Genomic DNA, 13,695 nt, shown 5'->3' on the forward strand with positions numbered 1-13,695 from the left:
CAGGATCATTCTGCTTTGCAAATCCCTCCATGGCCTCGCCCCTCCCTATCTCTGCCACCTCCTCCAGCCCCTCCACCCTCTCAGATCCCTGCACTCCCTCCAATTCCACACACTTGAACATTGCCAGTTAGAATCATCACTGCGCCCCCACCCCAAAGACATAAACTCTGGAGTTTACCCTCTGCCTCCTGACCTCACTTTCCTCCTTTGGGGGAAACTCCTTAAGACCGAGAAGGACAAGGGGCAGCAGACCCATGGGAACACCACCCCTCCACCTGCAAGTTCCCCTCCAAGCCACTCACCATCCTGACTTGGAAATATATCGCCGTCCCTTCACTGTCGCTGGGTCAAAACCCTGGAACTCCTTCCCTAACAGCTTGCTTCGTAATTAAACTACTACAACAACAACTTACATTTAAACAGCACCTTTAACATAATGAAACGTCCCAAGGTGCTTGGCAGCAGCATTATAAAACAAAGTAGAACACAGAGCCACATAAGGAGATATTAGATCAGATTAACAAAAGATTTTTTTTTTTTACTTATTCTTTCATGGAATGTGGCCATTGCTGGCTAGGACAGCGTTTATTGCCCATCCCTAACTGCCCTTGAGAAGGTGATGGTGAGCTGCCTTCTTGAACCGCTGCAGTCCATCTGTTGTAGGTACACCAACAGTGCTGTTAGAGAGGAAGTTCCAGGATTTTGACCCAGCGACAGTGAAGGAACGGCGATATATTTCCAAGTCAGGATGGTGAGTGGCTTGGAGGGGAACTTCCAGGTGGTGGTGTTCCCATCTATCTGCTGCCCTTGTCCTCCTAGATGGTAGAGGTTGGTGAGTTTGGAAGATGTTGTCCAAGGAGCCTTCGTGAGTTCCTGCAGCGCATATTGTAGATGGTACACACTGCTGCCACTGTGCGTCAGTGGTGGGGGGAGTGAATGTTTGTGGGTGGGGTACCAATCAAGTAGGCTCCTTTGTCCTGGATAGCGTTGAGCTTCATGAGTGTTGTTGGAGCTGCACTCACCCAGGTAAGCGGAGAGTATTCCATCACACTCCTGACTTGTGCCTTGTAGATTGTGGACAGGCTTTGGGGAGTCAGGAAGTGAGTTAATTGCCTCAGGATTCCTAGCCTCTGACCTGCTCTAATAGCCACAGCATTTATATGGCTCGTCCAGTTCAGTTTCTGGTCAATGGTAACCCCCAGGATGTTGATAGTGGGGGATTCAGTGATGGTAATGCCACTGAATGTGAAGTCATAGAGGTCTACAGCACAGAAAAAGGCCCTTTGGCCCATCGAGTCTGCGCCAGTCAAACAAGTGCCGAACTATTCTAATCCCATTTTCCAGCACTAGGCCCATAGCCTTGTATGCCATGGCATTGCAAGTGCACATCCAAATACTTCTTAAATGTTATGAGGGTTTCTGTCTCTGCCACCCTTTCAGGCAGTGAGCTCCAGATTCCCGCCACCCTCTGGGTGAAAAAATTCTTCCTCACATCCCCTCTAAACCTCCTGCCCCTTATCTTAAATCTTTGCCCCCTGGTTATTGATCCCTCCACCAAGGGGAAAAGTTCCTTCCTGTCTACCCTATCTATGCCCCTCATAATTTTATACACCTCAATCATGTCCCCCCTCAATCTCCTCTGCTGCAGGGAAAATAACCCCAGTCTATCCAATCTCTCCTCATAACTAAAACTCTCCAGCCCAGGCAACATCCTGGTAAATTTCCTCTGCACTCTCTCGAGTGCAATCACATCCTTCCTATAAAGTGGATTCCAGAACTGCACACAATACTCTAGCTGTGGCCTAACCAACGTTTTATACAGTTCCAGCATAACCTCCCTGCTCTTATATTCTATGCCTCGGCTAATAAAGGCAAGTATCCCATATGCCCTCTTAACCACCTTATCTACCTGTCCCATTACTTTAAGGGACCGGTGGACATGCACACCAAGGTCCCTCTGATCCTCGGTGCTTCCCAGGGTCCTACCATTCATTGTGTATTCCCGTGCCTTGTTTGTCCTGCCCAAGTGCATCACCTCACACTTATCCGGATTAAATTCCATTTGCCACTGATCAGCCCAACTGACCAGCCCGTCTAAATCCTCCTGTAATCTAAGGCTATCCTCCTCACTATTTACCACCTCACCAATTTTCGTGTCATCCACTAACTTACTGATCAACCCTCCTACAATCAAGTCTAAATCATTTATATATACCACAAACAGCAAGGGACTCAACACTGATCCCTGTGGAACCCCACTGGACACAGGCATCCAGTCACAAAAACACCCCTCGACCATCACCCTGCCATTCAGCCAATTCTGGATACAATTTGCCAAATTGCCTTGGATCCCATGGGCTCTTACCTTCCTTATCAGTCTCCCATGCGGGACCTTATCAAAAGCCTTGCTGAAGTCCAAGTTGACTACGTCAAATTCATTGCCCTCATCTACACACCTGGTCACCTCTTCAAAAAATTCAATCAAATTGGTCAGACATGACCTCCCCTTAACAAAACCATGCTGACTGTCCTTGATTAATCCCTGCCTCTCCAAGTGTAGATTAATTCTGTCCCTCAGAATTGCTTCCAATAGTTTCCCCACCACTGAGGTTAGACTGACTGGTAGTTTCCTGGTTTATCTCTTTGTCCCTCCTTGAATAACGGTACCACATTGGCTGTCCGCCAGTCTTCTGGGCACCTCTCCTGTGGCCAAAGAGATATTGAAAATTATTGCCAGCGCCCCTGCTATCTCCTCCCTTGCTTCACTCAACAGCCTGGGATACATTTCAACCAGGCCTGGGGATTTATCTATTTTTAGATAAAACTTGCCAGACCACTTAGAACCTCCTCCCTTTCTATGCTAATTTATTTAATTATATCATAGTCCTTCTGCCTGATTTCCATACCCGCGTCGTCCCTCTCACTTATGAACACCAACACAAAGTATTCCTTTAAAACCCTACCTACGTCTTCTGGCTCTACACACAAATTAACACTATGGTCCTTAATGGACCCAACTCTTTCCCTAGTTATCCTCTTACTCTTAATGTACTTGTAAAATAACTTTGGATTTTCCTTTATGTTACCTGCCAATGTTTTCTCATGCCCCCTTTTTGCTCTCCTAATTTCCTTTTTAAGTTCTCCCCCTACACATTCTATACTTCCGCTGTTTTAAGCCCTCGGTATCTGCCATAAGCCTCCCTTTTTCTCTTTATCCAATCCTGTATATCCCTCAACATCCATGGTTCCCTGGATTTGTTGGTTATCTTTACTGGATTATGTTGGCCCTGTACTCTCCCTATTTCCTTCTTGAATGAATCCCACTGCTCTGATGCAGATTTACCTAAAAGTAGCTGCTCCCAATCCACTCTGGCCAAATCATATCTGATCTTACTAAAATTGGCCTTCCTTCAATTCAGAACTCTGATTTCTGGCCCATCCTTGTCCTTTTCCATAACAACCTTGAATCTAATGGAGGGGCAATGGTTAGATTCTCTTCTCTTGAAGATGGTCATTGTCTGGCACTTGTGTGCCGCGAATGTTACTTGCCTCTTGTCAGCCCAAGGCTGGATGTTGTCCAGGTCTTGCTGCATTTGGACATGGACTGCTTCAGTATCAGAACATTGTGCATCAGCGAAAATCCCTATTTCTGACCTTATGATGGAAGGAAGGTCACTGATGAAGCAGCTGAAGATGGTTGGGCCTAGGACACTACCCTGAGGAACTCCTGCAGTGATGTCCTGGAGCTGAGATGATTGACTTCCAACAACCACAACCATCTTCCTTTGCGATAGGTATGACTCCAACAAGCATAGAGTTGTCCCCCTAATTCACATTGACTGCAGTTATGCTAGGGCTCCTTGTTGTCACACTCGGTTGATGCTGCCTTGATGTCAAGAGTAGTCACTCTCACACACAATGACTCTCACTGGGTTCCAAACACACTGACTGTAGAACCCGTACCCCAGGGACACACACTGACTCTCACTGGGATACGGGTTCCACACACACTGTCTCTTACTGGGGTACGGTTCCACAGTTGCCAGTTGCCCTATGTACCTCCACTAAGCTTCTGTTTTGCCTGGAGTAAGACTGAGATGTTGAGCTGTTGAGGCGATATTAGTGATCAGGAATCAGACGTCTCACTGAGGTTTTCCTGCCTTGTCAAGGGATCTCACAGGCCTACCACGGATCAGTTGTTGCTCACGTGGTGTCTTGGATGAGCTGCTGTGTATAGGTAACTGACTGGACTGAGCCATGGGGAGTAAAGTAACAGGATGCTCCTAATGATTCTGTTTGGCTGGTGAGAATGAGACCTGAGTGTCCAGTCAAATATGATGATGAGTGGCTAAACCAATGGTGCACAAGGTACCCTCAGATTTGTTTCCTTTTATTTGACAGAGTGTAGAAGGGACCAAAACAGGGGGATGGGAGAGAAAATCAATTTTACTGAGCATAACAGCATTCAAGACAAAGGTTGAACAGATCATAAGCTTGTGAAATATTGTGGAAAATGGAGGATCAAAGACTGCTTGAAAATGCAGTAATAAGTAATTTGGAAAACTTTACTCCATGGGTAGGTACAGAAAGTGGGATTGGAAGAGGGATTGAGTGGCGAGGGATTCATGAAAATGATCAGAGACAGCCTTATCTGTGATTGAGACTGTGGGAATAGAGATGCCTCAGTGGTCAAGGGATAGTGGTGAACATGAGTAGGGGAATTTCTCTGCAGAGAGAGGCTAAGGGAGGATAGGAGGTCAGATAACTCAGAGGAGGAGAGAGAGCATGATGAGTCCACTTTGATATTAAGAAGAAAAACAACAAATATTTTTAAAAAGTTATTACAAACTTGTAAATGTTGATGTTCAGAGGGACTTGGGTGCACTCATTACAGGGGAGGCGATGGCGTAGTGATATTGTCTCTGGACTAGTAATCCAGGGACCCAGGTTAATGCTCTGGGGACCCAGGTTTGAATCCTGCCATGGCAGATGGTGGAATTTAAATTCAATAAAAATCTGGAATTAAATGTCAAATGATGACCATGAAACCATTGTGGATTGTTGTAAAAACCCATCTGGTTCACTAATGCCCTTTAGGGAAGGAAATCTGCCATCCTTACCTGGTCTTGCCTACATGTGATTCCAGACCCACAGCAATGTGGTCGACTCTCAAAAATTAGGGATGGGCAATAAGTGCTAGCCAGCGACGCCCACAAGCGTATAAAAAAAATAATTGTCACTGCATTAGTAATTCAGAGACCCAGGTAATGCTTTGGGCAGGTTCCAATCCCACCATGGCAGATGGTGGAATTTGAAATCAATCAATTAAAAAATCTGGAATTTAGAAGTCTAATGAGGTCAATTGTCGTAAAAACCCATCTGCTGTCTTTATCTGGCCTGGCCTACATGTGAGTCCAGATCCACTCTTAAGTGCCCCCCTGAAATGGCCTAGCAAGCCACTCAGTTGTATCAAACCAACTAGAAAGTCAATGAGGAATGATACCAGATGGACCACCCTGCAACGACCGAGACACTGGAAATGATAACAGCAAACCCAACCCTGTTGACCCTGCAAAGTCCTCCTTACTAACACTAACATTCATTACAAACAGAATGGGGAGAGCTGTCCCACAGACTAGTCAAGTAACAGCCTGACATAGTCAAATTATGGAATCATACCTTTCAGACAAGGTCCCAGACACCACCATCATCATAAAAACAGAATTACCTGGAAAAACTCAGCAGGTCTGGCAGCATCGGTGGAGAAGAAATCAGTTAACGTTTCGAGTCCTCACGACTCTTCGGCAGAAGAGTTCTGCCGAAGGGTGGTGAGGACTCGAAACGTTAACTGATTTCTTCTCCACCGATGCTGCCAGACCTGCTGAGTTTTTCCAGGTAATTCTGTTTTTGTTTTGGATTTCCAGCATCCGCATTAGCTTTTAGCTTTTTGTTTTTACCACCATCATCATCCCTGGTTATGTCCTATCCACCAGCAGGACAGATCCAGAAGAGCTGGCGACACAGTGGTATACAGTTGGGAGGGAGTTGCCCTGGGAGTCCTCAGCATCGACTCTGGACCCCATGAACTCTCATAGCGTCAGGTCAAACATGTGCAAGAAAACCTCCTGCTGATTACCGCGTACGACGCCCCACCCCCCCCCATCCCCTCAGCTGATGAATCAGTACTTCTCCATGTTGAACACCACTTGGAGGAAGCACTGAGGGTGGCAAAGGCGCAGAATGTGCTTGCAGGTGGTGGTGTTCCCATGTGTCTGCTGCCCTTGTCCGTCTAGGTGGTAGAAGTCATGGGTTTGGAAGGTGCTGTTGAAGGAGACATGGTGAGTTGCTGCAGTGCATCTTGTATATTTTACACACAATTGTAACTGTGCATCAGTGGTGGATGGAGTGAATAAGGTGGTGGATGGGGTGCCGATAAGCAGGCTACTTTGAACTTCCTGAGTGTTGTGGGAGCTGCACTCATCCAGGCAAGTGGAGTGCATTCCATCACACTCCTGACTTGTGTCTTGTAGATGGTGCACAAGCTTTGGGAAGACAGGAGGTGAGTTACTTGCCTCAGCATTCCCAGCCTCTGACCTGCCCTTCTAGCCACAGTACCAGACTCTGGCTGGTCTAGCTCAGTTTCTGGTCAATGGTAACCTCCAGGATGTTGATAGTGGGGGATTCAGCGATGGTAATGTCATTGAATGTCAAGGGGAGATGGTTAGCTTCTTGCTTGTTGGAGTTGGTCATTGCCTGGCACTTGTGTGGCACAAATGTTACTTGCCACTTGCCAGCACAAGCCTGAATGTTGTCCAGGTCTTGCTGCATTTGGACATGGACAGCTTTAGTGTCTGAGGCTTCATGAATGGTGCTGAACGTTGTGCAGTCATCAGCGAACATCCCCACTTCTGACCTTATGATGGAAGGAAGGTCATTGATGAAGCAACTGAAGATGGTTGAGCCTAGGACACTACCCTGAGGAACTCCTGCAGTGATGTCCTGGGACTGAGATGACTGACCTCCAACAACCATAACCATCTTCCTCTGTGCTAGGTATGACTCCAACCAGTGGAGAGTTTTCTCACTGATTCCCATTGACTTCCAAGGCTCCTTGATGCCACACTCAGTCAAATGCAGCCTTGATGTCAAGGGTAGCTACTCTTGCCTCTTCTCTGTAATTCAGCTCTTTTGTTCATATTTGAACCAAGGCTGTGATGAGGTCAGGAGCTGAGTGACCCTGAGCAGGTTATTGCTGATTAAGAGCTGCTTGACAGCACTGTTGATGACACCTTCCATCATCACTTTGATTGAGAGTAGTCTGATGTGGAGGTCAGGTTAGATTTGTCCTGCTTTTTGTGGACAGGAAATACCTGGGAAATTTTCTACATTATCAGATGCCAGTGTTGTCGCTGTACTGGAACTGCTTGGCTAGGGGATGGCTAGTTCTGGAACACAAGTCTTTAGTACTAAGGGATGTTGTCATGGCCCATAGCCTTTGTGGTATCAGCCATTTCTTGATATCACGTGGAGTGAATTGAATTGGTTGAAGACTGGCATCTGTGATGCTGGGGACCTCGGGAGGAGGCTGAGATGGATCATCTACTCGGCACTTCTTCCTGAAGCTGGTTGCAAATGCTTCAGCCTTATCTTTTGCACTGATTGAGGATGGGGATATTTGTGGAGCCTCCTCCTCCAGTGAGTTGTTTATGTGCCCACCACCATTCACGACTGGATGTGGCAGAACTGCACCCCACACCCGATCCCTGTCAGGGACCCCAGATCCAATCCGATCTGGGGACCCATGCACTCTGTGTGTGGATATTGGGTGAGAACAGGTTCAGCACCAGCAGTGATGACTCAGTCCAGTAACAATTGTTCCTGGTCGGATGAAGACAGGTCAGATTGTGAGACTCCCTCTGAGGGTGTTTAAAAGTGTTTGAATGTAAATCGATGAAGCTTCTTTCACTGAACTGGAATCTGGTCAGCCTTCTCCCTCTATAGCTGTATAGCTGTGGATGTACCAGTTCATGGTTTCTTATTTCAGGTGTGTCATCTTGTTGAGCAGTTTGTTTGTAATTTTATGTTGTTGCAGGTAAAGCTGTTGTGGCCTCAGGTTGAAATGTTGTGCAAAGTTCATCAAATATTTAAACAGCTTCCTGGCAGAGGACCATGTGTGAAGTCATACTCTCCACCGCCAGATGTTACAACAGGTGCTGGAACAATCCTTTTATCTTTTTTTTAACTTATTCTTTCATGGCATGTGGGCGTCGCTAGCTAGGCCAGCATTTATTGCCCATCCCTAATTGCCCTTGAGAAGGTGGTGGTGAGATGCCTTCTTGAACCGCTGCAGTCCATGAGGTGTAGGTACACCCACAGTGCTGTTAGAGAGGGAGTTCCAGGATTTTGACCCAGCGACAGTGAAGGAACGGAGATATATTTCCAAGTCAGGATGGTGAGTATTTTTCTCCCTTCTCCTAACTATGCTTCAGTTCTGCCGAAGGGCCATGAAGGCTCGAAACGTTAACTGATTTCTTCTCCGCCGATGCTGCCAGACCTGCTGAGTTTTTCCAGGTAATTCTGTTTTTGTTTTGGTGAGTGACTTGGTGGAAGCTTGCAGCTCGTGATGTTCCCAAGCGACTGCTGCCCTTGTCCTTCTAGATATAGAGGTCGTGGGTTTGGAAGGTACTGTCAAAAGAGCCTTGGTGAGTTGGTGCAGTGCAAATTGTGGATGGTATGCACTGCTGCTACTGTGCGTCGGTGGTGGAGGGAGTGAATGTTGAAGGTGCTGGATGTGGTGCCAATCAAGTCCTATGTCCTGGATGGTGTCAAGCTTCTTGAGTGTTGTTGGAGCTGCACTCATCCAGGCAAGTGGGGAGTATTTCATCACACTCCTGACTTGTGCCTTTGTGCCTTGCAGATGGTGGACAGGCTTTGGAGAGTCATGAGGTGAGTTACTTGCCACATAATTCCCACCCTCTGACCTGCTCTTATAGCCACATTATTCACATAGCTGGTCCAATTTCTGGTCATTTGTAACCCCCAGGATATTGGTAGTGGGGGATTCAGTGATGGTAATGCCATTGAATGTCAAGGGAAATGTTTGGATTCTCTCTTTTTGGAGATGGTCATTGTCTGGCACTTGTATGGCGTGAATGTTACTTGCCACTTATTACCCAAGCCTGAATGTTGTCCAGGTCTTGCTGAATGTGGGCAAGGGCAGCTTCAGTATCTGAGGAGTCGTAAATGGTGCTGAACATTGTGCAATCATCAGCGAACATCCCCAATTCTGACCTTATGATGGAGGGAAGGTCATTGATGAAGCAGCTGAAAATGGTTGGGCCCAGGATACTACCCTGAGGAACTCCTGCAGTTATGTCCCTGGACTGAGATGATTGACCTCCAACAACCACAACCATCTTCTGTCGTGCTAGGTATGACTCCAACCAGCAGAGAGTTTTCCCTCGATCCCCATTGACTCCAGTTTTGCTAGGGCTCCTTGATGCCACACTCGGTCAAGTGCTGCCTTGGTGTCAAGGGCAATCATTCACTTCATCTCTTGAGTTCAGTTCTTTTGTCCATGTTTGGACAAAGACTGTAATGAGGTCAGGAGCTGAGTGACCCTGGCAGAACCCAAACTGAGCATCAGTGAGCAGGTTATTGCTGAGTAAGTGCCACTTGATAGCACTGTCAATGACCCCTTCCATCATTTTACTGATGATCGAGAGTAGACTGATGGGGCAGTAATTGGCTGGGTTGGATTTGACCTGTTCTTTTTCCACAATGCCAGTGTTGTAGCTGTACTGGAACAGCTTGGCTCGGGGCGCGGCAAGTTTTGGAGCACAAGACTTCAGGACTATTGCCGGAATATTGTCAGGGCCCATAACCTCTGCAGTCTCCAGTGCTTTCAAGCTGTTTCTTGATATCACGTGGAGTGAATCGAATTGGCTGAAGACTGGCATCTGGGTGATGCTGGGGACCTCCGGAGGGGGCCGAGATGGATCATCCACTCGGCACTTCTGGCTGAAGATTGTAGCAAATGTTTCCCGAGAACAGCAAACCTGGAAACAATGAACAAGCGCCTGATGGGGAGTGGGTCCCCTTTCTGCTGTCGCGTTAGGTTAATGTGGCTCAGTAGCTCACTGCCTGAATCCATTGCCCAATGGGCAGTTTCCCCACTGTACTCTGGAATAATTTGTTTGATCTGTCTCTAGGTTGTAACTTTGTAAAATCCAAGTTTGGTTTTGATCGAATGTGACGAAGATCCACAGGAGATGGATGTGTGGCTGTTCAGCTTCTCATGATCACACTAATGCTTGTGAAAGGAGTTCTGAAATTAAGTCTAGGTTCCTGTCCTGGTGTAAATATGAAAGCAATGTTGGCAAAAGGAAAAATTGGGTAGAGGTTCCTTAAATAAACGCTGTCTTATCTCCTTTCTACCTTTCGTGATTGCCAGAAGCAAATTGGCCAGCGTTTATCTAAACTTTTCATGTGACCGACTAACCACAAACATTTACTTACAATAAAGAAATGATCTATGTTGTGAGAAAGAAGGTTAACTCTTAAAGTATACCTGTCTCTGTAGTTAATTAAGTCACTGTTTGTTTATTCAGCCGGGTAAGGATCACTCACTGTGTAACTGTACAGAGTCGCTGTTTATTCAGGGTAAGGGTCACTCACTGTGTAACTGTACAGAATCACTGTTTATTCAGGATAAGGGTCACTCACTGTGTGACTGTATTCTGTTGTGCTCATCACTGAGGAAAGTTAATTCAGTGCAATGAACCAAGGGCAGGAGGAGTTTCCTCAGGCCAGAGGTTGGAGCGTTTGGTGATTTAGTGAAACATTCAGACAACCCAGACGTGGTTTATGGCTCCTCTCTCTGACTAATGGAGCAATTGGACAAGAGCCCACAGTTCCACAAAGCCTCATTACTTATAGACTTACCTCTGAAGGCAAGAGCACTTTTGGAGAGAGATGACTCTCTAAACAGGGGCACTGGTGCCTTCAGAGGCAGCGCGCTCTCTGGGGAGCCCACACCATGCCTGGGACAGGTAAGGTGCCCAACGCTGGCTGGTGGTATTTAAAGGCATTTCAGGACTTCCTCCCAACAATTGCCTCCACACTGCTGCCATCAATCACAGACTCATCCACTGTCATGGTGGCCTTCCCCCCTCATGCTTCAGCCATTGGACACCCTTCACATTCTGCTCACCCCATCCTGCCTTCCCTTCGTCAATTGGAAAGTAAACAGACCTCCCTGTTACCAGATTGGATGATTCCTGATATCAACCTTTTTATAATTAATATCAAAAACATTGAAAGTTTCTCTTCAATGCTTACGGGGATAAAGTGGGGAATGGGACTGACTGGATTGCTCTACAGAGAGCCAGCATGGACTCAATGGGCTGAATGGCCTTCTTCTGTGCCATAATGACTCGAATGTCTCTTTGACTTTTTTCTCCTGGGTTGTCCTGGTGATTAAGTTTCATTTACCTGGTGTTCAGGCAGCACTTTGAGCATCATTGGTCTGTGCCAGTCTCCTGCAGATTGGTAGATTGGAGCAACTGGAATGTGAACCTACTGCACAAACACAGCAGTGAGGGAGCTGAGTCATATTACAGAGTCCCTTCTAATGGGGGGAGATGAGGTAGTTTTGGATGATTATGGGAACCTCACTTTGGGAAGAATGTCAAGGCCTTGGAGAGGGTGTGGAGATTTATAGAATGGTGCCAGGGATGAAGTACTTCAGTTATGGGAGAAGCTGGGATTGTTCTCCTTAGAGCAGAGAGGTTGAGAGGAGATTTAATAGAGGTGTGCAAAATTATAAGGAGTTTTGATAGAGTAAATAAGGAGAAACTGTTTCCAGTGGCAGGAGGGTCGGTAACCAGAGGGACGCAGATTGAAGATAATTGGTATAAGAACCAGAGGGAGAGATAAGGAGAAAGTTTTTACACAATTAGTTGTTGTGATCTGGAACATGCTGCCTGATAGGGCGGTGGAAGCAGATTCAATAATAACTTTGGAAAAGGAATTGGATAAATACTTGGAGGGGGATAATGTGCAGAGCCATGGGGAAAGAGCAGGAGAGTGGGATTAATGGGATAGTTCTGCTAAAGAACCAGCACAGGCACAATGGGCCGAATGGACTCCTTCTACACAGTGTCATTCTAGGGTTTGATGGTTGGCAGTTCAACAGAAACACTCCCAGTATTTGCTGTCTGCTGCCAGCTCTGTTTACTGTAATTAGAAACTGCCGCCCACTGTTGTTCACCATCCCTGCAGCCATTTCCTTATTCTGTGGGAGCAAGAAACACAGAGAATCAGGCCGAGGTAGCCAGACAGCAGGTATCTGAGCTCTGAGACTCAAGTATGAGGAAGTTCAATGCTCTAGCCACGTCTAGTGGTCATTCTCAAAGCTGACGTTTGTTTTCAGTGCTTGTGTGATGTCACAGTAAAACTGATCTGCCGTCTGTATTTTCAGAAAACACTTGCTGAATGGAGTCTTGACACGGAGCACGGCACCTGCAGTCAACTGAGGTAAGTGTAAGAGTCGGAGGGACGGAGCCGAGGGTGCACAGCGCTGTCAGAGAGGCGGTGCCGAGGGTGTGCAGCGCAGTCAGAGGGACAGTGCCGAGGGAGCACCGCACTGTTGGAGGGGAGGTGCCAAGGGAGCGCCACGCTGTTGGAAGGGCGATGCTGAGGGAGTGCCATGGGAGCACTGTGCTGTCGGAGGGGCGGTGCTGAGGGAGCGCATCAGTGTTGGTGGTGCCATCTTTCAGATGAGACTTTAAATCGAGGCTTCAGCCAATGTGAAAAATCCCAGGGCTCCTATTCAAAGACATCAGGTACACTGGCTGTGAAACACTTTAGGATGTTCTGAGGCAGTGAAATGCTATGTAGAAATGCAAACAAGTGGTTTGTTCCTTTTCAATTTATGTGAGCAGCCTGGATCCCTGAATCTGTTCAGACATTGGCTGAGGAAGGATTTTTCTTAGCTTTGAGACTCTCCTTGGTCAAATAGCCTGAAATGAAGAAAAGTCCTTGAGTACAGAAACTACCTGGCAGTCGGGAAGCCCACAGTCCAGTGCTGCTCTCAGGGAGGAGTGGGTGGGGAGCTTGGTTGAGAGTGGGATCAATTGCAATGTCCATAGATTTTGACACTCACTTGGGGTACGGGTTCCACACACACTGACTCTCCCTGGGGTACGGGTTCCACACACACTGACTCTCCCTGGGGTACGGGTTCCACACACACTGACTCTCACTGGGGTATGGGTTCTATGGATGCTTCACAATTTTGCCTAAATTGCTGTGGACAGAGTATTGGCAGAATATTGTCACCTGGGAGTAGTAGTAGAGAGAGAGAGTGAGAGGTCTGATTAACGCGATGTCCAACCTGAGCACCTAACCTCTCAGATTAACAAACTCAACACAGAGCTGGGCTAATTCAGTTACACACTGTCTTTACACTCCCTTCTCTGCAGCCTCTCTTTACAGAGATTGCTCAGGTCCAAGTAACCTCACTGCTACACTGTAGATTGTCCAATCCTCGATCACCCCACACCCCTTTCTCATCGATCTATATGTATCAGTGCTCGGTGTCTCCCTCACCACCCCCTCATCAAGACAGGTCAGAGAGGCACATCAGATGACAGTGGACCCTGAATCAAGGAGATTTTAGGAGGAAAACAAGTA

The 13,695-nt window shown here is 47.0% G+C and overlaps 1 protein-coding gene across 1 annotated transcript in view; it reads right to left on the reverse strand.

The window, feature by feature from the left end:
• The window catches only part of sac3d1 (SAC3 domain containing 1), a 512,754-nt gene that overhangs the window by 113,859 nt on the left and 385,200 nt on the right, over positions 1-13,695 (reverse strand). The window lies entirely within an intron of this gene.

Source organism: Cetorhinus maximus, chromosome 13, assembly GCF_964194155.1.
Source record: "Cetorhinus maximus chromosome 13, sCetMax3.hap1.1, whole genome shotgun sequence".
In the NCBI taxonomy this organism is placed as follows: Eukaryota; Metazoa; Chordata; class Chondrichthyes; order Lamniformes; family Cetorhinidae; genus Cetorhinus; species Cetorhinus maximus.